The sequence below is a fragment of the Cylas formicarius genome, unplaced genomic scaffold (genome assembly GCF_029955315.1).
Source record: "Cylas formicarius isolate icCylForm1 unplaced genomic scaffold, icCylForm1.1 PGA_scaffold_4__25_contigs__length_36172078, whole genome shotgun sequence".
Lineage (NCBI taxonomy): Eukaryota > Metazoa > Arthropoda > Insecta > Coleoptera > Brentidae > Cylas > Cylas formicarius.
Window position 1 is genome coordinate 10,255,866 of NW_026844334.1, and position 25,080 is coordinate 10,280,945.

The 25,080-nt window shown below is 34.3% G+C and overlaps 1 protein-coding gene across 1 annotated transcript in view; it reads left to right on the forward strand.

Moving 5' to 3' along the window:
* Positions 1 to 25,080, forward strand: part of LOC132701171 (neurotrimin-like) — a 251,586-nt gene that overhangs the window by 30,374 nt on the left and 196,132 nt on the right. The window lies entirely within an intron of this gene.

Here is a 25,080-nt window from a genome sequence, read left to right on the forward strand (position 1 = left end):
AAGTTTTAAAAAAGGTGTCATAATACTGACCATTAGTATTTGATTCAAAATGATTCAATGATACAATGTTCTGTTTCAGCAAAAACTAGTGTAATCAAAAAAATAAAGTAAACTAAATCTTTAATATTAACGTCTACTACGAAACTCGCATATAAAGATGTCTTTTTTTACCTCCGAGCAATCTTCATGTGCCCACCGAGAGCAAAAAACATGCTGAAACCATAATTCTCCACAAGCATCTTCCGAAAACAAGCCATAAGCGTTTTCTTGGACTGTAGGATCAGGATCATCATCTGAGCAATCTTTGACTGAAAAATCACTAGAATCCTCAGAACTTGACCATTCTCCTGATTTGCAAGTTGGTCTTTTCCTGACATTTTTTCTCCCATTCGGTTGTTTTCTCTCCTTGGGTGACCTGATCTCCAAAATTTCTTTTACTTCTTTTATTTGGCTTGGGATTTATTTCTTTCTCCCCCTATAATGATTGTTCTAATTCCAGTTTGTAGCAATAGCTTTTTTCCTGTGTTGCTTTTTGTTCTATTTAAAAGCGGTATTGGACTAATATTTTCTGCTGTTATTAATGCAGGAGCAGTTGAAGGACATGAAAGTAGGTTTGGAATGAACGATTGATCTTCCTGACTTGTCAGATATGGATTAAGCTGATAAATCCCTGTTGTTCGAAACCTAGTTCTGCACACTGATTTTGAACATATACACTACCAAAAATACTTGTTATGTCATAATGAGTGATAGCTCTGGCATTAACTTGCATCCATAAACGGATTTCTTCAGCCATATATTTTTTAACGGACCGATAAACGTTTTGTTCAAAGGCTGGATTTAAGCGCCGGAGTGCGGCGGTTTTGGCAGTAAGTGAACATTAATTTTTCGTACCAAATCAAATAGCGGACGGTTTGACAATTTCCATAAAGTGTTTAAACCATTAAGTGAAAAGCTCTGTTTGTATCTAGTCGGGCGAATGATAAGCGTTCATTGATTCAACAGGAGGACCATTCATTAGTAGTGGATGATTTCGCACGTTATTGACCAATCTCTTTCTGCTGAAGTGCCTACAGCTATTTGTTTTTTCCCCTTTATAGATAAAATGTGTGCATCTTATTGGGTAAAACCGATATCCCGGTTTCATCAACTTTGTAAATATTCGAGGCTGGATATTTTACATCTTCAATTTGCCTTTTAATCGTGGAATCGAGGTTCCTATTAGAGGGCGAAAGGATGAGTTAGAATGACGAGACAGAAACAGCTTCATCCCTGTTTTGATTGCAAAATTACTTCATCTCGAGAACGGGTTGCTTAATGTCGCGTCTGCTCAAACCAAACCCAGTTTGCTCCATAGTTAGGATGTAATTTACCAATTCCGCTTTTAAATTTTCGGGTAAACGGCTCTCTCTGTTTTTAGATAAACAAATGAGTGTCTTTTTGAAACTCTAAAGGATTTGGCAGCTTTCTATTCTCTTTTTCGGCAAATATAGCATTGATCATTGCTTCCGTATCTCAAGTTTGCCTGGAGGATTGTATATATGGCCATATTCTAATAAAATAGAAAATACGGGTTTTAATATGGAGCACTGGTCCCCGTTTCCTGCTTAAGAACTACTGACGTTATGCAGGTACAGGGTAGCATTAAATAAGACCACATTTCGTTAAGTGCGCTGTTCCCATGAAAAAATCAGGGTGGTCGATATTATCCGCCAGTCTACCTATAGTTTTTAGGGCATATTTGATACTTTAAGTGTTTTTCAAGATAATTATATAGTAAATTATATGGTTTTAAAATCAAGGTAAAACTCTATTTTTCTCTGATAATTATGACAATTCTGACAAACATGCACCGCGTTTGTGTTAGTTATGGTTAGTTTATACAGGAAAGAGAGTATTAGATGTCGAAGAAGAAATATATATAACTGTACATAATATACAATACACAATATATATAAGGCGCAAACATTTAAAACAAAAACATTCAATATTCAACAGCATAAGAAAAGTAGTAATGATAGGCCGGGTACGGAGCAAGAAACCACACATAACCTCATTTTTAAGGGGCGGAGCAAACTCTGGCAGCACGGGTGTACACTAGAACGGGGGCGGAGCATACGCCGGCTTTTTTTGGGGCGGGATGGCCCCCTACTAGGGGTATTGTTGGAATTGCGATTATGTGCGGTTTTTTGCTCCTTAACCGGCCTATCAACTACTAGCAAGTCAATGCTTTAGAGCATTTTGAAACAGCGATAAACATAAATGATGCTTTTGTCATAATTTAAATTCGCTAATGGAATACAATGCTTATTAATACTTCTTTTTCTTTGGTCTTGAAAATTTTTAGTTGCAATATTTTAATGTTAATAAAACGTATGGACGGTTAGATAGTCTAGTTCTTTTAAAAATGCTTTGCAATATTTACGGCATATTATTCTAACAACATTTTTTTTCTTGCAATCTAAAAGATTTAATTGCATATGATGCACTTCCTCATATGTATAAACCATATGATACGTGTGAACTAAAAAGCGTATTATATATTGTTGCCAGGGTATTTTAATTAAGAACAAACGACAACCGTCCTATTGTGGATAACCACCGTCGTTTTTTGTTTGTACTTTAATGGAAATATACTATTTTGGCTAATTTTAATTTTAAGTTATTTTAGGTAAACCACGTATCGGCAGAGAGAGTTAAAATTTATTACTGCTTTACCATTATACTATATCGAAACTTTTAGGACCGCAGTCCGAAGCAAAGCAAACCAAACTGAACCAAAGTGACGCGTTCACTCATACTGCGGCCATTTCAAATTTCTCTTAGTTGGTACCATTGGCCCAGTACCTAGCACATTAGCTAAATTCTCGAATTATTGCCAAGGACCTTTTTCCATGTCAGTTTCATAATCCGTAATAAGTGATTTGATATTCAAAAAATTCGCTAACTATTAATTATTATTATGAGTATTAATAAAAACTGAGTACGTACTCGTAGCTCAAAGAAAATCGGAGTAGATACTAAGGAATTGAGTACATAGTTACTGAAAGAGTGGGAAACGAAATTTTTTAATTATGTGGAAGAACTAAATCTTTCAATTTGCAGAGTAAAAGGTAAGTAAGTTTACAACTCGTAGAAGGGTAGTAATTTATAAGTATCTTAAATAGCTGTCAAATAATTTATTCTGATATTCATGATAAGGATATAATTTTTCAAGTTCTAACTGTAATATAATAAGACATAATATAGGACAAAGAAAATAAAATCAACAATTCAAGAAAAAACTGCCAGAAAGTGATGAAACCAGAAACCTTACGACACCAGAATTTGAACATTTAGTGCTTTTGAAGAAGATGTCTTTAGGTTTGCAAAAGAAATGTTAATACCGATAAAAGAATAAACACACCACCAAAAGTCTTGGTCACTAAGTATTTTGTCTGATTTAATTTACCAAAATATTCAGAATCTAATGTTACATTTGAAAACATCATTACATTTCACGTGTTTAGATGATTTTTTAAATAACACTTTATAGTGTCCTTTTGCGATGTTTGAAAAAAAAACCAAACATTTTTTTCTGGATCTAGGTTTGGGAAAATTTGACTACTTCCATTCAAAAGAGAGGTGGAAATTTCTCCCTTTCGTAAAATTACACGACAATCGTCTAAAGAATATTCTAGATACTACTACAAATAATTCTGGTAAAAAAAATATTTTTGCTGAAAGTTGATCCTTTTTTTCTGAATTTAAAATTCTAGGGAAGGGGGATCTTCACCACTCTTTCCAATGTTAGCAGCCGTTTCTCCCAGACCTAAACCCAAAATCTTTTTCTTTTGGTTCTTTTTAAAATTAGCAAAAGGGTACTATACAGTTGTATAAATAAAATTCGCTGAAACACGTGAAATGGGAATTGTAATGAAGTTTTTAAATGTATTATTTGTTGTGTAATTTGATTCACTTAGTATTACCTTAAACCATTAATTCTTCTTGCTAATACGTCTCTTCTTAGCTGTCTTCTCTGGCGCACACCTGTCTCACAATAATCTGTAAAGTCTCATCGTCACCATTGTTCACTTTTTCCAAAAATATTAAAATCTTCGTCGTGAAGTTCTTTTGCAACATTATGCAAAATAAGGCAGCTGTGCATTCCTTGTACTCTGCTGCATAATATTGTAAATGTCCAAATTTCTCCATATTTGCAAGTAATGGACGATCCCCGGTCAAGATGCATCAACACTTGTAAACTCGTTTTGGGCGTTGCACGTTGCCTGTACGTTAAGACCTGAAAATCCCTTTTGGTTCACATATTCATCACCGAATACGGCCATGCGTCGATCAATACATTGTTTGTTTATCCATACACTCCATGCACTCCTGTATCTCACCTACACCACTTTGAAATTGCGGGTAACCCACGTAACGGAGAAAGATTGTCATGTTTTCAGTAGCTCTTAAAGCACCGCCTCTATTTTTAAACGCCGTCTTTTACAAAAACGCTGAACCACCAGTCCACGCTATTTGTGTTAAATCTATACAAAACTCGACAAACAATATCTCGACAGTCTCTTCGAGCTCAAATCAAATTTATAACTGATGCTTAATTTTATTCATACCAAGATACTTCGAAAAATGGCAGGTGTATTGTTGTTAAGCATCTTCTTCATCGTTTTATTCATACCAAATGCAGAACCCACTGCAAAATTTTAAGTACGAAGTAGGTACTTAATTTTATTCATATCATTCCACGTTTTCCATCGTACGAATTTTTTTTGGCTATTGCTATGTGGTGCTGCTGGTTCAGCTTTACCCGAAAGTTCGTGATTGATTCTCACACCTACATAACTTGTTGGGTGTCCTTCATATAGTTTAATGTCTTTGAACTACTACTAATAAGGCGCATGAATGAACCGTAAGCTTTCTGTCCTCGCAGTAGACCACGACATGAACTTGGTCTTAAATAGGACGTCGATGCCCCGGCTACGTAGGTGAAACTTTACAAAGCCTGCTTGATTACATACACGGCACGAATAAACAAATTCATTAGTATCCCTTGGTAACCTTTCACGGTTAATTCGGAAGGAGCCGCTGTTAGTTAATATACGGAACCGTGAAATTTAGGCAAAGGTGAACAACGTAATTGGCGTCTAATATAAACCGTTCCTTCGTAGGATTAATTATGATAAAGAAGAGCAATTAGGGTGCATGTCGGGGGCGTGAGCCTTCAGCCCTTCAGACTTCGGCGAGGCGACGTTCTCGCGGCTGTTTTACATACAGGTCAAAGGGTGAATTAGCTCGGCTTAGATGTTGCTTGAACTGCGACGACCTTAGCTAAAGAAGGGATGAAGAACGGGGACAGGGTTGAACTTGGACCACGAAAGCTTTATACAGAAACGCGCATACTATATTATTATTTAAAGATTGTGTTTGACAGAGATCGAGAATTCTTAACAACTATTAAAAGAAGAAAAACGGCTAACCTAACGACCAAGTGCAAGGGAGGAAGGCAGTTGAAAGAAAGCAGATGTCATGGGCAGGAAATATTAGAGAAAGGACCTAATTAAGAACGATATAAGAGATTGTCAGCGCATGGGTCAGTTCCAAAATGTGTGGCAGTTTGATTAGTTGACATTTGACACGCCATCTTCAAGATTATTGTATTAAAACAGAGCCACACGTGCTATTTTTCTTCCATTTTTCAATGTCTAATTATCTATTATAGATCATATATTTTTGTCCAGGGCTGAACGATTTTGTGCATACCCTGTACTTCTAGCCATTTTTTTCAAACAGCACACTTAACTTCAATTATCGAGTTCAGGAAGTGACGTTAAATTTTATTTGTTAAAAGCGACGTTTGATAAGAGTAAATTAAATGTTTATATTTATATTATGTTTTTTAATTGTATATCTAGTAGCCAAATGTGATAAATGAAATATAGCTTGTAGATAGAGTGTCAAACTTTGATTAAACAAGATAAATCTTTTTTCATACAGTTGTTAACTACTAAGGTATACAATATTTATTATATATTATTTATCTTATCGCGTTGATTACATGTATACCTGGGGGTTCGTATTGACGATTGACATTATTTTTTTTCCTTTATTGTTTAGGGTCTTTTAATTTTATTTTTTTATTTTTTTTTTACTAAACAAGATTAGAAATGTTTGGTTCATAAAAGTGGTTAATTACAAAAATCTATTCCGTTTTAATGCATACTTATATATGCATTTTTTCTTAAGATCTTATCACCTACTATTTTGTTTTGTTAACTCTCACTATTGAATGGCATTTTTCCTTGTTTATTTATTAAGTTTTATTTTATTGTTCAGGGTTATCTTAGATTTTGCATAAGTATTCAATAAATAAGTTAGTAAAAATAACTGCACTTTGTTTTTTTTTAATTTTCATTTATTACTCAATTTTTTTTATGGTGTGGACATAACAATATTGTTTTGTTTTGCTTAGTTAGATTATTTTCAATTTATTTCCGCGTATTTAGCGCAAAAACAAATATTTTTTCTATTAGTTTTCATTTTTTTTTTGTTGGTTAGATTAGATTAAATTTATGTTTATTTTTGCATAAATGCAAGTTGCAAAAATTAATTATTATTTTTTTTTTAATTTATTTCGCATAAAACCAAACAAACACAAGGGTTTTTAACGTCCAATGGGGGTAACGTCCCTTCAGCGTTGACACGCGAAATTCGATTAAGAACGAATCAAATACTTCCGAAACCTTTCCGTTAATGAAAATACGTACATTTGTTGACACCTCATGTGATCTGTCAACGCGAAACAACCTGCTAACGGAATTCTCGCGTTTCAAACAGCAGTTAATTAAGTTATAGGATCGCGAATTGGTAGCGATCACGCGTTCTATTGGCAGCCGCGCGTTGATTACATGTATACCTCGCGGTACGTATTGATTAGTTCTCTGCCTTCATTACCCTAAATCTTAGACGATTGACATGGTCGAGTTGGTCGATTATTCGCCTTTAAAGGACGGTCTCGTCTATTCGATTGTGAGAAAGTTAGTAACTAGACTCCACAACCGAATGAAAGGAACCGCAGTTTACTACTAACTCAACAAACAATTCAACCAAAAGGATGGAGCGCAGAGTCAATCCTGAGTAGAATATTACAGTATCCAGGCTGTTTTTGAAATATTTTCATTATACATGGTGGTCTTATCGATTCTCAGTGCAAAAAAAGGTTTTTTATTTTAAATTGTTCTTTCCGAGTCTGAAAGATCAAATGGAACGTGCATCACCAAAACCAAAAAATAACTTAAGCGTAAGTAAATGTGATTCCCAGATATTTTACGCATTCTATAGGCACATTTTGACATTTTTTGTCACTTGGTATTGTAATAAGAAGATGAACGGGAAGTAACCAAAAAGTGTGGGACTTTCAATGGAACCATGGCACATAGCGGACGTTGCTCCTGACCGGCTTCAAAAAAATTGTAGAAATCGGTTGAAATTAGTGTCGTTTAAAGAAAATTTTGTTTTGTACATTTGTTATCTGAAGTTATAGAGGCGCAGTGCATATAATTTCGAGAAATAGTGTTCGTTTTACGCGGATGTACACGGATTTGCGATGTGTTATTCCATGATGTATATGTTAGCACGGTTTGCGGATGTCTTGTACTCACGCTGGTAACCAGACCGGATGGGATCGGATATCCGCGAGCCGTTTGAAGAATTTTATGACACTTTATTTAGCAGTTGTTCCCGGTTTTGTATATGTTAATTAACCTGGAGGTTGATGGATTGGTCCAGACCTTTCTTTAAGGAAGGCATTCTTCAGGATTTTTGTATATGTTACTCTCATCGTAAGCTGACCGAGTGACCTATTGCAGTCGTGGCCATTAGAAGTAAAATCCAATCCAATCCAAACAAAAAGTGTATTTGAACACATTTTGTAAATGCCGTAATCTTTCCTTTTCCTATTATCTAAATAGATTAGAATTGAAATAGTTTCGTTCTCAAGCATAGTTATGCAGTAAAATTCGACTTTCATTAATTGAGTTTATGCATTGTTTGTGTAAATTTTCTCAATAAACTTCTAAAAACTGGCTTTTTTAATGTGGATAGTTTCCCAAGAAAATTCCACAATAATAATCTTCATTTTTTGAATGCAAGCGGCCTTGCCTTAAAGATGTTCAGTAATTTATACGGGGGTTCCATTATAAAAAATAATAATGTTAAATTTGACACCCTGTGTATCCGTGAATAAGTTGCAATTACATATTATTCCATCATTATCTCACCGTAGATACTGGCGATTCAATAATGTTTTCAAACTTTTTGAAAATTGAATATTGGATGTCTGAAAAACAATTCTGCTGGGGACTCAGCCTTTACCTTGGTTGGTGCACCCCGTATATATATCCGTATCCGCATTGAGTGTAAATAATATAAAAATACAGATGCGGCCATTTTCCACCAATTGAATTACAAATTGAGGTAGCCACTATAAATTGCGTTGTGTTTCAAATAAACGTTTCGGTTTGGGTATGATAAATGTTTTTCGTGTACGTCGATACTTGGGTTACGACTATAAAAGTTGTTTTCATGGAAAATGTTTGCTTTATAGCTACAAACAACCAAAAACCGAGCGGAAATTGCAATATGTATTTTCAAATTTTAAATTTACCACTCTTGGCCTATTATTAAATCAATTTTCAGATCAACAATCGTAGATAATAGAATATCAACAATTTTTTCTTGTTCCTTAATGAGCAGCAGTCTAATAAAATTTAATTTGATTGTTTTAGCTTGTTACTTTCGAAAAATCGATAAAATCGAATTTTTCAAAAGTATACGCGCTTGGCAACGAAACTCATATCTCAGCAACGGAAGGGCCCTAGCAGACCGCCATTGGTAGAATTTTTTTTCTTTTATTTTGTCTGGCTATTCTCCGTTCTCTGTCGATGCTTCATAAAAACGCGAATAACTTCCGAACGACTTAAGGCACTGGGCTGAGGTTTTTCTCCTTTTAAACGGTTCATCTTTTTTTGCGATTTTCCTCTGTTTTTCGTACGGAACCTATTGAAATTAGGGAAGCTGATGGGCCGGGAAGTATTTTTAAAAATTTAAAAACCGCATCTGCAGAATCTCGAAAAAACAATCATTTTTCAAAAACGGTATATACGAACGAACGAACGAAGAAATTTTTATCCTTGATGATTTTTTAAAAATGTACAGGGTGCGTCGGTAATTTGCAAAAAGCTGAAAATTGAGCTCCCTTTTTAATGATAGTTGACCATAACTAGAAGGCGGTGATTCTGTTGTCAGTTTTTTTTACATGGCTATATTGCCCGTATGGACAGCTACAGTATTTAAAGTTTTCACATATTGTACAGGGTGTTCAGGATATTCCGTGCTATATTCAAAAACGTCATTAGTGGCTCGAATATCTATACCATAGAATTTGAGCGTAATCAAGCATCGCCAAATATTTTTTCAAAATTTTTTGATTATTTTGGCTTCCAGAAAAACATGATTTTCTCAAAAACTATTGAACCTATCGCCAAAATTTTAGAACCGGGAAACGCAAGATATCCGAGGCTATAACTTTCATTTCAGACATTTTTTCGATTACATACAGGATTTTTCAATTATGGACAACAGTCTAAAAGATCGTGAAATTTGTTCTTTTCGGAAATAAATTATTAACCGCAAATCATAATTCGTAAAAAATATGGCTAATTGGTTTAAGCAGTGTTATAGACCACATCAAGACCTACAATTTTTGTATTTACGATTTTCGTCTATCACATATAAAAAAAAATACGCTTCTAAATAAAATGAATTAGGACTAATTCAATAGCACTACACAAACCAACCAAAAGAATGTAGTTTTGGGCACAAATTTATATTTTAGAAAGTTTTACACAAATCAAATAGCCCAATTTAGCACACAGCAAATATAAATATCCGGAATTCCATAATTTTAATTTAATAGGGCACCACAATTCATGTAGAATATTATTGGCAATACTTTATATAAATGTATTTGGAGTTGCATATCGTTCTGCAGGTACATGAAAGTGCGATGCCAGGAGTGTAAAACCTGTTTATACCATGGCCTCTTAACTTGTAAATGTCAAGTCAGTAATCAAACTCATTTTTTACGAATTGCTTTTTATTTAGTTTCCGCAGCCTCTAAAACCATAAAAAAGTCAAACATTAACTTGGCTGGACTCACTTTTTCTCATCTGCTTTCTCTTACAACTTTTTGTAATGATATGAAGAGAAATTTTAGTTTTTATTTTTCTTCTTTTTTTATTAGTTTGTCGGTTGCAAATAAACAAAATTTATTCATTCTTTGTGTAGGTGTGAAAAAGAGGCATATGTGGCTAACTGAGTAAGAAAAAACCGGAAACAACTGGCGGGTTTGCACAAGAAATGCCTGTAATTTCCAGTTTGCTTAAAACGTGGGCGGAGCTGTAACGCAAACACGTCGCGGCTTAAAAAGACGTTGTTTTCCGCTAATGTAAATATAAGGCGGCGAACAAAGATAATAAGAGAAAAACGGGGCAAATTTACCTAATATAATGGCGTAGGGAAATTTTGTGACACAAACAAAGGAGTTTTAAAATGGCACGAAATAAGCGAAACTGCTGCGAGCTGCTGAATGGGCGAATTTGTTTACGGATAATGAAGAAAGGTCGTAATCGGATCCCCGTTTTCAGTACACAATGCGCAAAAATAGCCATAATTCTATTACCGGGTATGCAAGCCGATTTTCATTGTGAACGGCAGAAAGTCTGTTCCACGTTAACGATTGCGCATATACATGATGTTTGGGCTTTTTATGGACCTTCAATGTTTTATTTATTTATTTAATTATTCATCTAAGGGGTGTATAGAATTTCAAGTTGCAATAAAACAACGATGGATTATTCGATTGACATGAATTTTATTTATGAGAAAGATAATCTTGTGGCATTACATTTTAAATATGATTTCTGGCATATGACCGCCACGGCTGGTGTCCAATTTTCGATGACTTTTTCCAACATTTGTGGCCGTATATCGGCAATAACACGGCGAATGTTGTCTTCCAAATGGTCAAGCGTTTGTTGTTTATCCGCATAGACCAATGACTTTACATAGCCCCACATAAAGTAGTCTAGCGGCGTTAAATCACAAGATCTTGGAGGCCAATTCACAGGTCCAAAACGTGAAATTAGGCGGTCACCAAACGTGTCTTTCAATAAATCGATCGTAGCACGAGCTGTTTGACATGTTGTGCCGTCTTGTTGAAACCACATCTCCTGGACATCATGGTTATTCAATTCAGGAATGGAAGAGTTAGTAATCATAGCTCTATACCGATTACCATTGACTGTAACGTCCTGGTCATCATCGTTTTTGAAATAGTACGGATCAATGATTCCACCAGCCCATAAAGCGCACCAAAGAGTCAGTTTTTCTGGATGTAACGGTGTTTCGACATACACTTAAGGATTAGCTTCGCTCCAAATGCGGCAGTTTTGCTTGTTGAAGTAGCCATTCAACCAGAAGTGCGCTTCATCGCTACAATTAAATTAAATTAAAAAGTAAAATTGAGTTTCGGTTTGTGGTAAAACGCGTTATTGTGTATTAGTACAGTGCCGAAGGTTCCAATCAAGAGTTTGATTATTGCTTTTGATCAAAATGCATAAAAAAAAAGAGCAAAGACTTCGCGAGGTGTTGACCTAGTGATTCATCCAGCATCATAAAGAACGTTGATTAATTGATTGCCATTGCCTTTATTATCGACTTCCACAACAGCACAAATTGTCAGATGAGTACAGTACACTAGAACAGTAGAAACGTTATGAAAGGAACTAATATAGAAAATGGGAGGTCTTTATCTATTACTAATATGGGAATCAGTCATCCGAGACAGTGTTTATGCCCCTCATTTAGCTCCGCCCCCCTCAAGCAACATATAAGCAGAGTAAAATGCAAGCCAGTTTCACTCAAGCTCTGAAGAAGCCAACAGGATGATTGGCGAAACGTCAGCAAGTTCCACTCAGCAAAAACCGACGCAGGAGGAATCCAGAAGTTTTGTAAAAAGTAATAATAATAATACTTTATTGGCTGTAAGTATTTACATAATCAGCATCTAAATCCAATACAAACAAAAAGAGGCCAAAATCCAATTTAAAAAAGATTCTAGACGTTTATGGAGAATTACTTGCTGTAAAAAATTTGAAATGTTACGTAAGCGAATATGAGCTACTTATGCAAAATATTTCAGTAATGCGATGTTGCCAGGTGTACTTGTACCGTATATTAACTGTCGTTTTTAAATGGGACATCCTGTGTATTATCACATGTTTAGATTCTGCGAAACATTTTGGAACTTTTTTATGTAACATGTACCATACCTATCTTGAACATTTTCGAAGAAAATACTTTTTAAGAAATTTTTCAACAAACAACCCAATATAATTTTTTTTTCACAACTCTTGCAGCTGAACATTTCAATTTTTGGTTGCGACTCCCTATTAAATTGTTTTATTATAATATAGTTTAAAAATTAACTTATTTTATAAGGCCCAGTTGGCAAGATATAAAAATTCATGTTACGTAGAAATTTTAAATGGAACACCACATATTTTATATTGAGACGTAAATGAGCAATTAATTTTCCATGTAAAAGTATCACATTCACATTCATCTGGGTAACGTGAAAAAATAACTGCCTTGTCTAGATGTATTTACTTGAGAATGCAAATGGCACATAATTTTGCAAACGCAGATATGTTGAATTTGTTTTACATTTACGGTGAGTGTCAAAGAATTGTTTCAAGAACGTGCAGAAAATTTAATGAAAAATATCCGCCATTTACCACCAATGTATGAGAACATGTTTAAGAGAATTAAAGCAAATTTTCGAAACCTACGAAGAAAGGAACTAACGAAAACCCGTTACCACAGATGATTTAGGCATATCTTATTCGTCCATTCAACGGATACTGAAGAAACATGATATGCGTAACTACATTACAATCTCTTCTCCATCGTGATGGACCATTAGGAGTTTTGTGAGATGATATTGGTTAAAATACAAGAAGATCGGGATTTTTTGAAAATAATTGTTTGGATCAACGAGTCAAAATTTTAACGATAAGTTATTTTTAACAGAAAGAATAATTATATTTGGTCATCAGAAAATCCAAAATTCGTACGAGAAACACGATTTCAAAATACATTTAGCTTAGAGTTTTTTTTGATGATAGATAATAATATATATATTTGTATCTACAACGAGAATTTGAACGAGGAAAAATATCTGACATCTTACGAATAGTAGTTGTTGTACCAACTTAATGAAGCTCTGGTTCATTGTCAAGTCAAGAACTTACAATCATGTTTGAAAACCGATAAATAAGGCGTCTAGATCGATGGAATTGGTGTATAAAACTCCAGTTGAAACAACAGAAGATTTGGAACGATGTGTCAGACAGGCTGTTTAACAACTTGATACAAACGAAATTCAAAGGGCAACAGTTTCAAATGTTATGAAGTCAATCCATGGATGTCTTAGAGCAAAGCATAACATCTAGTTGTGTGTAATTACAAACAATTTAAAACCGTTTATTAATCTGTAGCATTAGTTTTGTGTATAACAGTTTCTATAAATATTAAACTTTTGTTGGCATATGTATTTCCTTTAGTTTCACTGTTACAATTACTCATATGAACACGCAAAAAACGTAACATGGATTTTTATATCTTGCTAATTGGGCCTTATCTTATGAACGCGCTGTACGAGATAAGTTAATTCTCATACTATATTATGATAACACAATTTAATAGTGAAAAAAATATTATTTTGTATCGGGTTGTTTATTGCCAAATTTCTTAAGAATGTTACATAAAAAAATTCCTGAATGTATCGCAGAATCCAAAAATGTTATAATATTTAGGAAAGTTGATATAGTTTACGAACATATCTGGTAACACCGCATGGCCAACAATATTTTACATGGCTAGCTCATATACGCTATAAGGAATCAACATTTCAGGTTTTTACCGTAAGTCATTCTCCATAAATGTCTAATAGGATACTCACCGTGAATAACCCTGTATGTCTATTAATGTTGACAGTGCCAATTAAACAACTAAAGTTCCAAATCATCTACAAAAAACACACTGTACGAAAAGGAAGGTAAAAAGACAGAAAAAGAGTCACTCGTACCATGTCCATTTAAAAAAAAACTGTATATAAAAAAACAAAAAAAAGTCTCTCATACATATAATATTAACTAAAAAGAAACTGTTTATTTTAAATTGTGCGGAATATGTTTAAAGAAAATAGAAATAAGTGAAGCACCTTTCATAGGTGACTGTGCTAAGGGGTGGAGGGGGTATGTAGCAGCGAATTCTTAAATTAAGGGTATGTACATCTGTACGATATCGCATTTTATTTGTTAGATGTTAGATGTTTTGTTTTCTTTAATTTATAAGAGACAGATTCTCTACGGCTTATGCCATAAATGAATCGAAGGCATGCTTTCTGAACGCGCTGTATCATGTGGCTATCTATACTAAGGAGGAGGGGCCATATACAAGATCCGCAAAGTTAAAATGAATAAGAACAAGTGAATTCATCAGTCTGATATTGTCACTTCTAGACAAAAGATGTTGATTGGGAAAAATGCTTTTAAGACTGTAATATGCCAACACAGCACAGCTGCGTGTAATACTTTATCTATGATCTTTAAACATCATAAAGAATTTTGCAGAACTGCCCAAATTCGAATATTAAAATGCAAAATTCGACACCACCGAGACGTAGACCCCAGAATTGCACCTGCCACCACTGGCTGAAAATTTGACATCCTCAAAAGACTATAGAACTTTTAGCTAGTCAAAATTAGACTTTCTGCCGTTCAAGTTATATTAATGGTTTTGGTAATTGCTATTTTTCCCTTGTCTTGTAGTGTAATAGCTAACTCCTCGCTTAGAAGTTACTTGCGCATTTCACTGAACGATTCGTTAATTCTTGTCAAAGATGGAACAAATAAAAAATTGAGACGATGTAGAAACAAAATTTTCCCAGTCGACTTAATTCTAATTTATTTACCCTGGTTTTGAATAGATAGGTCAATTTTATATCGACGATACATATTTGTTAAAAATTGATAACCGCAATGGATTTATCAAGTTACATTTTCATTTGTTCGGGCCGCTTAATTATCGCGAACAAAACGCAAAAGTTCCGTATCAAATGAAAACCCGTTTGCGATTTCGTTTATAAATAAATTAACTTGCCGTATTTAAATAATGCATATTTCCGAACCGTGGGCGAAAATAATCATTTTAGCCACGCCCGAACACCCGGTCGCAATGAAAATCGCGTTACACGAAACGCATAAACATTTAACATGTTGTTTGCCGCAACGGGATTTGTCCAAAATGGATTAAAAATCGGCAATTTGTCCGCGTTATTATTAATAACTTAAAAAAAAAATTGTTTCGACAATATTCATTCGTTGCATTTTCGAAATTTTAATTTGCGGTTGGTTGTTGATTGAGGGACGCTGACTGATAATTTTTTGATCGTATATGTTCCGGTTTCTGAAATGAGAGAACTCCGAAAAGTATTTTAATAAACTGGGAGTATTTTGCTATATCCTACCTCGACACCAGATAGCGTTTTCTGATTATATCACAATAAAATAATAATTCAGTGAAATGTTGCGTCATTACAAGGTCAAATGTCGGTCAGAAACTCAGAAAACTTCATCCCAACATCTTTATCCTAACCTAAAATACCTGTAATCAACCGCCGAGCCACCCGTAATTCCTGGAAATTCTTCGGAAATGTTTTGAAATTCTTTGTTTTTGGAAAAGGGTATTAGGATCCGGTTTAAGAATTTGACTCACGAGTTTATTTGACACGAGCAGAGCGTAGAGTAGCGAGTGTTTAATAAACGAGTGACTTAAAAAAATTACCGATCGTGTTGCATACTATACTTTTTCTAGGACCGTGAGTTTTTGGGTACATTTTCGCAAAACAACACGAATATATTCATTGACATGGCCGTCAGAATTGACAAATGTCAACTTCAAGGCGTGGGAAATATCTCCGTAATCATCCACTTGCTTCCAAACACATGGGCTAAAATCACGGAAATGTCCGAGGTGGCTCAGATTCTTGGGAATTAAAAGTAACGTGGTAAAATGACGCTTCCCGCACGCTAAATCGGTAGGTAATTAAGTATTTTACAGGCGGGAGTAGAAAAAATTCGTTAACGTAATACTTAGTTATATTTCAAGGCATTAAAGAAATTACAGAAACGAGTAAAACCAATGTTTGTTTAGCTACTTATAATTCAAAATCCGATTGTACAAACACAAATTAGTGTATAAAACAGAAATATTCAAGTGTTACTTCATAATACCTTTTTTCTGTAAAATACCCAATTATTCACAGATCTAGCGTGCGGGAAGCGTCACTTTATCACGGAATTTCTTGTCCCTCATGGATCCGAACCACTTCGGACATTTGCGGGATATTACCGCAAGGGTTTGGGATAAATCGGATGTTTTGGGAGATTTGAAGATCATGTCAGTGAATATATTCGTGTTTTGTGAAAATGTACCTAAGAGCTTAAGGCCGAAGAAAAAGTATAGTATGCAACACGTTCGGTAAACTTTTTAAGTCACCTGTTTATAAACACTGCTCCGCTCATGTCAAACTCGTGAGTCAAATACCGTTTACCGCACTTGTTGCATAATATACTAATTTAAGTTTTAAAAAATACATAATATTTTACATAAATAAAAATTGTTTTCTTGGTGCAACATATTTAATATTTCATGGTGTTTCGCAATTAAAAACAATAATTGCTTGCTATGGGCCACACGAAAACGAGATAAGAGAGAGACTAAGGATACATTTTGAGATGATTTTAATATAGCGCTGGAAACTTCAGGAGATTTTAATGGAAGAGAAACAACAGCGGAAAAAGACTGTTGGATTTAGAACTTCTTTTGAAAAAAATAAACTACCAAGAATGACAGCGGGACTCTCTAGAACAAGACACCTGGTAGCGAAAATGTATTACGGGTTGGCTTAGTTGACCCCACAAAAGTTTTACTGTCTCCTCTTCATATCAAACTTGGCTTGATGAAGCCGTTTGTTAAAGCCTTAGACAAAAATGGACAGTGTTTCAAATATTTATGCCAATATAAAAGAAAGTATTTTTGTCGGGCCACAGTGACCCATATCGAGCAAAACGTAAGAAGTAACTGATAAATTTCTTGCGAACTTCGAAGGACGAAAACTACGAAAATATTGTTCAAAATATTTGAAAGCGCATTTTCTGCTTTCACGATTTCCTCAAAATCTTCGATGAGTTAGCGAAGAGCAAGGAGAGAGGTTTCACCAGAACATTAAAGAAATGGAACAGCGATACCAAGGCAGTTGGAGCTTAACGATGATAGCTGTCTACTGCTGGATGCTAAAACGGGACATGCCCTTCAAAATACATGACCGAATGGTCGGACAACGCAGCTGTCTGGCAAAAAGACGAAGATTTCATTCAAAAAAGTCTGAGAAAAATTTTTTTATTCACTTCTTTTAACTAGCATCCCACTTGTTTACTGATAAAAAATATAAATTATTTTAAAAATATCTGTTTTTTTTCTTTAATGTTTTCAAAAAAAAACTTACAATAATACAAATAAATACATAGAATTTCTGAAATCAGCCTACCCAAATTATATAAAATCAGTTTCCAAAATTAAAATGTCAAAAAGTTTAATTTCGTAGACCCGTGTTATTATTTAGGTTCTTGCTGATTTTGTTACCGTAAAATCAAATAGAACCTATAAGCCGTTGAATGCTTCTCTTTTTGAGTTAAAAAAGATAATCTCCATCGACATTGGCCTACCTGATGCAGTAGTTAGATGTTTTTTGGTTTTCTTATTTCCGTGAACGTCATCGGGGACTCATATTTTCGTGGGATATTTTACCGAAGAGTCTCCTCTATACAGCGCCGCGGCGCGATCATTTAATCAATTAATCATTTCTCGAAAACCCATCCCCGCGGTGTAATTTGGAGGAGAAGATGTATCGCCTCTTTAATGGTGCTGCCATTTTGTAACAAATGAAAGTCGTGATTTACCATGTTGCGAACTGATCCTCTCGGGGGTCGGCAATAACTTGTTTACCCCCCATCTTCGCCGAAGTACAGTAACAACCAATTAAAATGTTTACTTTTTAGTTTTACGATATGACGGATTGTAATAGACGTCAATGTGGTGCAAACTTAGGTGGAGTCTCATGCGAGAATGGTTTGTCAAATAGAGGCAAAGACCAAAACAATAATTATACAGGGTTGTTCATAAAATTAATAATATATAACCAAATAAGGCTTAGGAAAATGATATACCGTTTTCGGGATATTTGCATCGTGATATTTTATTCCACAAAAACCGTTCATTAAGTACATGAATTAGAAGATTAAATTAAAAAATGTTTTAAAGTTATTCATAAAAAGTGTAGTCCGGCATACTTATTAAGTACCTTTTAACTCCACGTTAGGTATGATAGAAACAAAATTATGACATCTCAAGTCCTATATTAGTGATAGATTAGTGATACCGTTTAAAAATGTAGATATATTTACTAGTAAATTAAACGAACCAGCGCGTGAGTGGCGAAAGTGGTGGGCAAATAGTAAGCCAAAATTTAAAAACATGCTTTTTTAATCATCCTAGTGATAGTTATTTCCTGTTTTTAAAGTGATGACGTCTACTACTGAAATTTGTGTCGGAACACCATGTCCAAAGTCAAATAAAAATTGTCTACCCTTGACAATTTTAAATAAATTAAAATATGTATTAAATCGGGTGTCTCAAAATCAAGCTTAATCTTTGAAAATGGTAAGAATTTTAGTTTAATAAAACAAGAATAAACAATAAATATTGCCATCGGTAATTCAAAATTAAATTTTAATTAAAAACTGTACCAAAAATACAATAGTTATTTTAGGCAAGTTTAGATGTAAATAGCATCTAAAGCCATATTTTGAAAATCATTCGCCTTCATGAAAGCACTATGCGATAATTTAAGCAAATAACTAAAACCAGTTTGTGGGAATTCTTGGTTCCTTTCAATTGTTTGCTTTAGATTAGGAATGAAAAAGTCATATGTGGAAACTGCAGAATGTATATGTTAAGTTTGCCCTTCGTTAGACGAAATTTGATCGAATCTATATCACATAAAGGTTTAAAATGGATAAACGCAGAATCTTGAATTTAGTAAATAATTCCAATTCGCGAGTTAATTAACATTAACCTGTTAATTTTAATTGACCATGCCATATCATTATTCACCATGAACTATAAAAAAGAGCTTTCAAATCCAAAACTAACAAATATTTGTTTCTATGTCTTCTAAACCAATTACATATTTTCTTTATATTATAAAAATTGTATTTGTAATGTATTTGTATTTGTATTTGTATTCATCGCTTTGCTTCAGTAGAGTAGCCAAAGGCTACACTTGCGCCAAATATAGACAGTTATTTTTTACAATAAATACTGCAAAATACGTTGTAATTAATTTGAAGTTGAATGAAAAAATGTTGTTATATTTTGCATTGAACATGACGAGGATCAAGTCATCTTGTCAACCAATAGTTTTGGTTAGTTTGATACATTTTAATTTGATTCTGTGCTATTTCTATACTGATTCCGGCTTGATTATTTCATGTAGCGGAGTAAAGTACTCTAAATTAAATAACCCCTGGAAACAAGCGGCACAAACACGACCTCTGACCGCTTGAACCTCGTGTCCCCTTTTGCATGAATTATTTTATTATATCTCAGTTAATTTAATTTGCTTTGAAGCGTGCACCGTCCGGGGGGCATAGAAAAGAAAAGGTTAATTTAATTGCAACCGCTGCAAATTGCGTTGCCCCTAGGACCGAGCCGATGAAGCACGACACGTGGGGAACTTAAATCTAACATGGTGCATAAAACTTTTAGACCGCATTAGCGCGGAAACCGTAAGTGACATCGTGTGTTCTATCAATCTAGAACGTTGGGTATTCCGGGAAGGCTTAATTGTGCACTTTGAGACGACAGGATTAAGTAATATATTGGCTTGCTTTATAAGGCCACTTATCGATAATCCCCTTTAACTATTGGCACGTTATCTAACTAAAAACTTATGTTGAATGAACGTCGATAAATTGTAGAGTATGTAACGGTAATTTTTAAATTAATAATAAGATGAAATATCCACGAGGTTTGATATATCACACCCGAAGCGTTTAACAAAGTATTTTAGAATAGGGACTAAAAAAATACTGTTTTAATAGAACTTCGGTTGTATGCCTTTGGTGCTCTTAAAACTATCGAATAAAATGTTTCAAAGATACTTATTTTATTTAGTTCTTTTATTTATATTTTAGTAAGACACCACAAAACAAACAAACCATTTCAAGTACTTAGGTTGCTGTACCTATTCAACTTCGCCAATAACTTCAGAAACAATCGGAGCACATTTACCAAATGTATGTGGGCCAATCAATTGCCAGCTCAAACGCAAAACAAAAAAATTCACGAGAATTAAATTCTTTAAAAACCAAGGAAGTCGCTTGCAAAGAGCTGAAATATAGGTACCGTACCAGGCACAGTAAGCTGAATACTTGAATTCAAAAAAAGAAGAAGGAAAGTAGTAGCAGTAAAGGAAAGTTGTAGAAACGCAATTTTGCGACATTTTCTTCTTTAATTTTAGAATTATATATAATAATGTATACAATATTATTAAAGTTTCCTTATCTGTTAATATCCTCTGGAAATCACATTTATTTTGTTTTGGTTTAAAAAATATGAAACGAAAAGGAGACATATCCAAAAAGGCACTCCTTAAGGTAAATCTAAAATGGGGTGACAGCGTGTTAAATTAAAAATTTCTTCAGGGTCTAATTTACCCAAAAATGGAGGCCGTTAATGTTTAATGCTAAAAGGGAGAGAGAGATCGGATGTTGTAAAATAAATAAAATAATGAGTTTTGGAAATACAAAAATATTTGCAAGAATCGAACAAGTTATATGAGATTTAATTAAAAGTACTTGTAAATGTTAGGAATCGTTTTTTAATTTTTGATGAGAAAAAAGGCATGGAATCTTAAAAATTACAATTATGGATAATTTAAATAAAAATGATTAATGTCAACTTCATTTGTATACTTTTTGGATTGTACCAGAGGTTAGGTGGGAAGAAACTTTTTTTTTTTAATTTATAAATTTTTTAAAATAAATAAATAATTTAAATTGCAAAAGACAATCTTTAGACATTGTTTCTCAAACCTCGGTATTTTTCTTGTCGTTAGAGGTTTCGTGGCATGAGAATATTTTTGACTATTTCATGTCTATTTATTTTTAACTCTGTACTGAATGTTACGCTAGACCTAATTTTGATAAGAAAATTCCTAGTCATAAATCGTTATCTCACTTACTTTATAACCATATGAATACTTCAATGAAAGGGTTGCACTGCGCAAATAAATTTAAATATCTGATAAACGATAGTTTGTTGGCGTCTAAATGAGTTCATTTACGACCATAATACTTTTCGTTTTATCCCATTCGGACACTTGAATTTAGTTGATAATGACATATTTATCACACCAAACTTGGAGCCTTTTTTAAGGATCCGTTCGATTACTGGTAAAAGAAAAAACAGAATGCTGGAGCCCATTCCAGCGGTTTAGATATATATTTGTTTCAAAAACGATATCCACGACACCGATATTTCTGAATCGCTTGACCGGCGAAGTTCTCGACTTTCCGTCATTCCTCGAAACTAAAAAGAAAAGAAAAATCATACGTACAACAACAAAGTGGACTTTTCCGTGTTTCGACTTCTTTGTTTTCGTTTTGGGAAAAACTCGCAAGTTTCAATAGCGCGACTAACGTTTTACCGGCCTCCACTATGCGATGTCACTCTTGAAATCGACAGCGCTCAATCATATACATTATTCTTACCAGATGTGATGGATGGTACTCGCTTGTTTTTGTTCTATTGGGGATGTTTGTCCTAAGAAAGTGAAAATATTCGGGTAAATATAACCGCTCCCTTTTTGGGTATGCATGCTCGGACGTCCAAGTGTCATTTTCTCGATCAGAAGAGAAAACGGCGTTGTGAAATTTAAAATGATCGATTTATAAGAAAATTTTAAATTAAATTACAGTCGGTCAAAAAAGTCTTCGTACACATAATATTTTTTCAGTTTGCTTTTAGCTTCTTGTTTCACGTTCATTTAATGAGAAATATATTTCAAATAAATATTGGCAATGTCATTAAGACTAAGAAAAATAAAATGAAAATCATTTGAGGCACTTTATTTTGAACTATAAAAAAAGGCAGTTTTAGAAGCAAGATATTATGTGAAATAAGTCTCCATACACTTTAATAAATAATTATCCAAAACATTAACCAACCCATCCTTTAGATACAGTGTCATGTGTATCGAACCATGTCTCATCAAAGGAATTATGGATTTGTTGCTTAGTCTATATCTTTTAATTTCTTGAAAGTACCTAAATCTCCAAGTGCGTAATCTGTGTGATTCCACTACGACTTGCCTTTTGTCTATTTTGCGGTACTTAAATCCCATTTTACAAACAACTCTAAGGAGGGTGGCACAGCTTATATTTATATTCGTTTCATCTTCTTATAGCTTTTTTGTTCAGTTTATCCAAGGTAGGAACAATTTAGCGTTGATAAAGATAATATATTTTCCTTCTTATTAGGTCCTGATCACTATTGTCTATAGGATGAGTTTGAAAATCACTATATGTATTTCTTTTAGTCAGTTCTTCAATTCCGGGTTTCTTTTATACTTTCTTGTTTAATAAGTCTACTGATTAAAGCTTAATGCACATTTTTCACAACCTGTTTTGCATAAAGAGAAAATTTATTTCGACGCGACACTTTTAAAGTAAACACGATTATTCAAAAATGCCACAAATGGTTAACACTCAAAAAATATTTCAGAAAAAAAGAAATATACCTGACCCACCCCTGCCTCGTCACTCAAGTAAAATTTTTTTTTTGTCTTTACCAAATAACAATAGGTTGGGGAGAGTCCATCGAAAGCCAACACCATGAAGATTGAAACACACTATACCAAAGGATGGAATTGTCAAGGATTTTATAAAGCAAGAAACTCGTTTCGGAAAGAATTAACATATTTATAGACAGTCAAGCAGTACTAAAGGGGTTAAAAACACCCCAGTGCCCATCCAAGTTATCGATGGTAACCATAGTGACACTGACATGGATACCATGCCACGAAAAAGGCAACTTGCAAGTGATGGATCATCTCAGTTGGTACATTTTGTAATTTATTTATACCAGATTTTATGTGGATAATTCCCATTTTTTTTTAAACTGAGGGAATGCCGCGTTCGCAGATAGGGAAAATATCCGGACAAATAAACCATTCCTTTTTATTATAAGGCACCCTCAGGAAAATTCATCTCTCTGCGCCCAAAAAAGGAAATGGCGCGACGCGACTTAAACGGCACGATAAAATGGTACAATTATCAGAAATTTAATCAAAAATTTATTGCGCTGCGGCGGACGGATATGCGCTGAATAAACAAAAAGGAACCGGCAGCACTAATTTGAAAAGAAACTGCACACTTAATCGAATAAATTCGGGGCGGGGGTTTCGGAATTTTCCGGCGCCCCCTCCCCCTTCACCGTCTTTATTTCTATTAACTCCCTGGGTCGTAAGTTAAAACTAGGAGCATTAACGTCCGTTTAGTGGCCTCGTTGGAATTTATCTCGCAAACACCGACGCTTTTTATTGCCGCCGGGCGTGTACTACTATCTCGGTTTATCTCACTTCGCGTTTTTCAATTGTTTTTGCCGCAATATTAGCGGTAGGCGTGCGAGTGTGTGTGTGTGTGCGCTGTTCCAGGACGGGCTTAAAACGACGAACGGGACCCCGAAACACCGTTTGACGGCATATAATTGAGTATCGTGCCGCAAGGCGGGGATAAGTTTTTCAATTTTTTCGACAGACGAAAACAAAATTATTTTCTAAAATTTTATGTATTTTTTTTTAAAACAATACGTCTTGTCGCATTAAAAATAAGGTCTAATCGAAATTGTTGTACAGTGAATTCCAGATATATTGTGAACTCGAAAGTTGCATCAAAATTGGTTCGCTGTATCCGAAGTTTACTAAAGCACGCCTGATATTTTCCCTATGAATAGAGGTTATTGCATAATATATAATATTATGTACGTACAATATCTAAAAAAATAAACTGAAAAAAATACATATATCCACCTACTTTTGGATAAACAAGTCCGATATTTTGGTTTGTAGGAAAGTTAATATTACTTATATAGCTTTCACGGTTACAATTCCAAACTTTCTCAGGAACATCGCGTGAGTCCAAAAACTCGCGAATCTCTACTAATTTTTCCGTCATGTCTTTTACTGAAGGAACATTGATCATGGCCACTTCCTCAATAGCCTCCTCGTTCAGCTCATCTTCACTCAATTCTTGCATTTGCTTCTGAAAAAAATTACCTAAATCAGTCATTATTGTAATGTTACACTTCATGTTATAGATAGCTCTTGACGCTAACCGAATAATTTTGTCTTCTGTTAAAGATTCGGTTGAAATAACTTGATCGTCTATTGAAACGTAACTTTCGAAATCGTTCAATCCTATTACTAGTCTCTGCTTCAATGGCTTTCTGGGCGTCGGTATTTTCGGGGTCTCCTGAATGTTTTTTTAGCCATTCCGTTAGAAGCAATTGCTCATCAGAGTCAAAATCATCTTCTGCTTCAAATAATCCTGCATGTTTATAACAGTTTGCAATAGTGTTTTTGCTAACTTCCTTCCAAGCACGGTGAATAAAATTTACAGCATCCAATAAGCTTACTGAAAACTCTTGTCTATCATCAATTGCTTCTATTATCTTTAGAGGCACTTCTAGGAATGGATTATGCCTTGATCCATGGGCCGCAGTTTTGAACTGGTATAGGGTGTCATAAAAACTAGTTTTATTTGGTTCAACGGAACA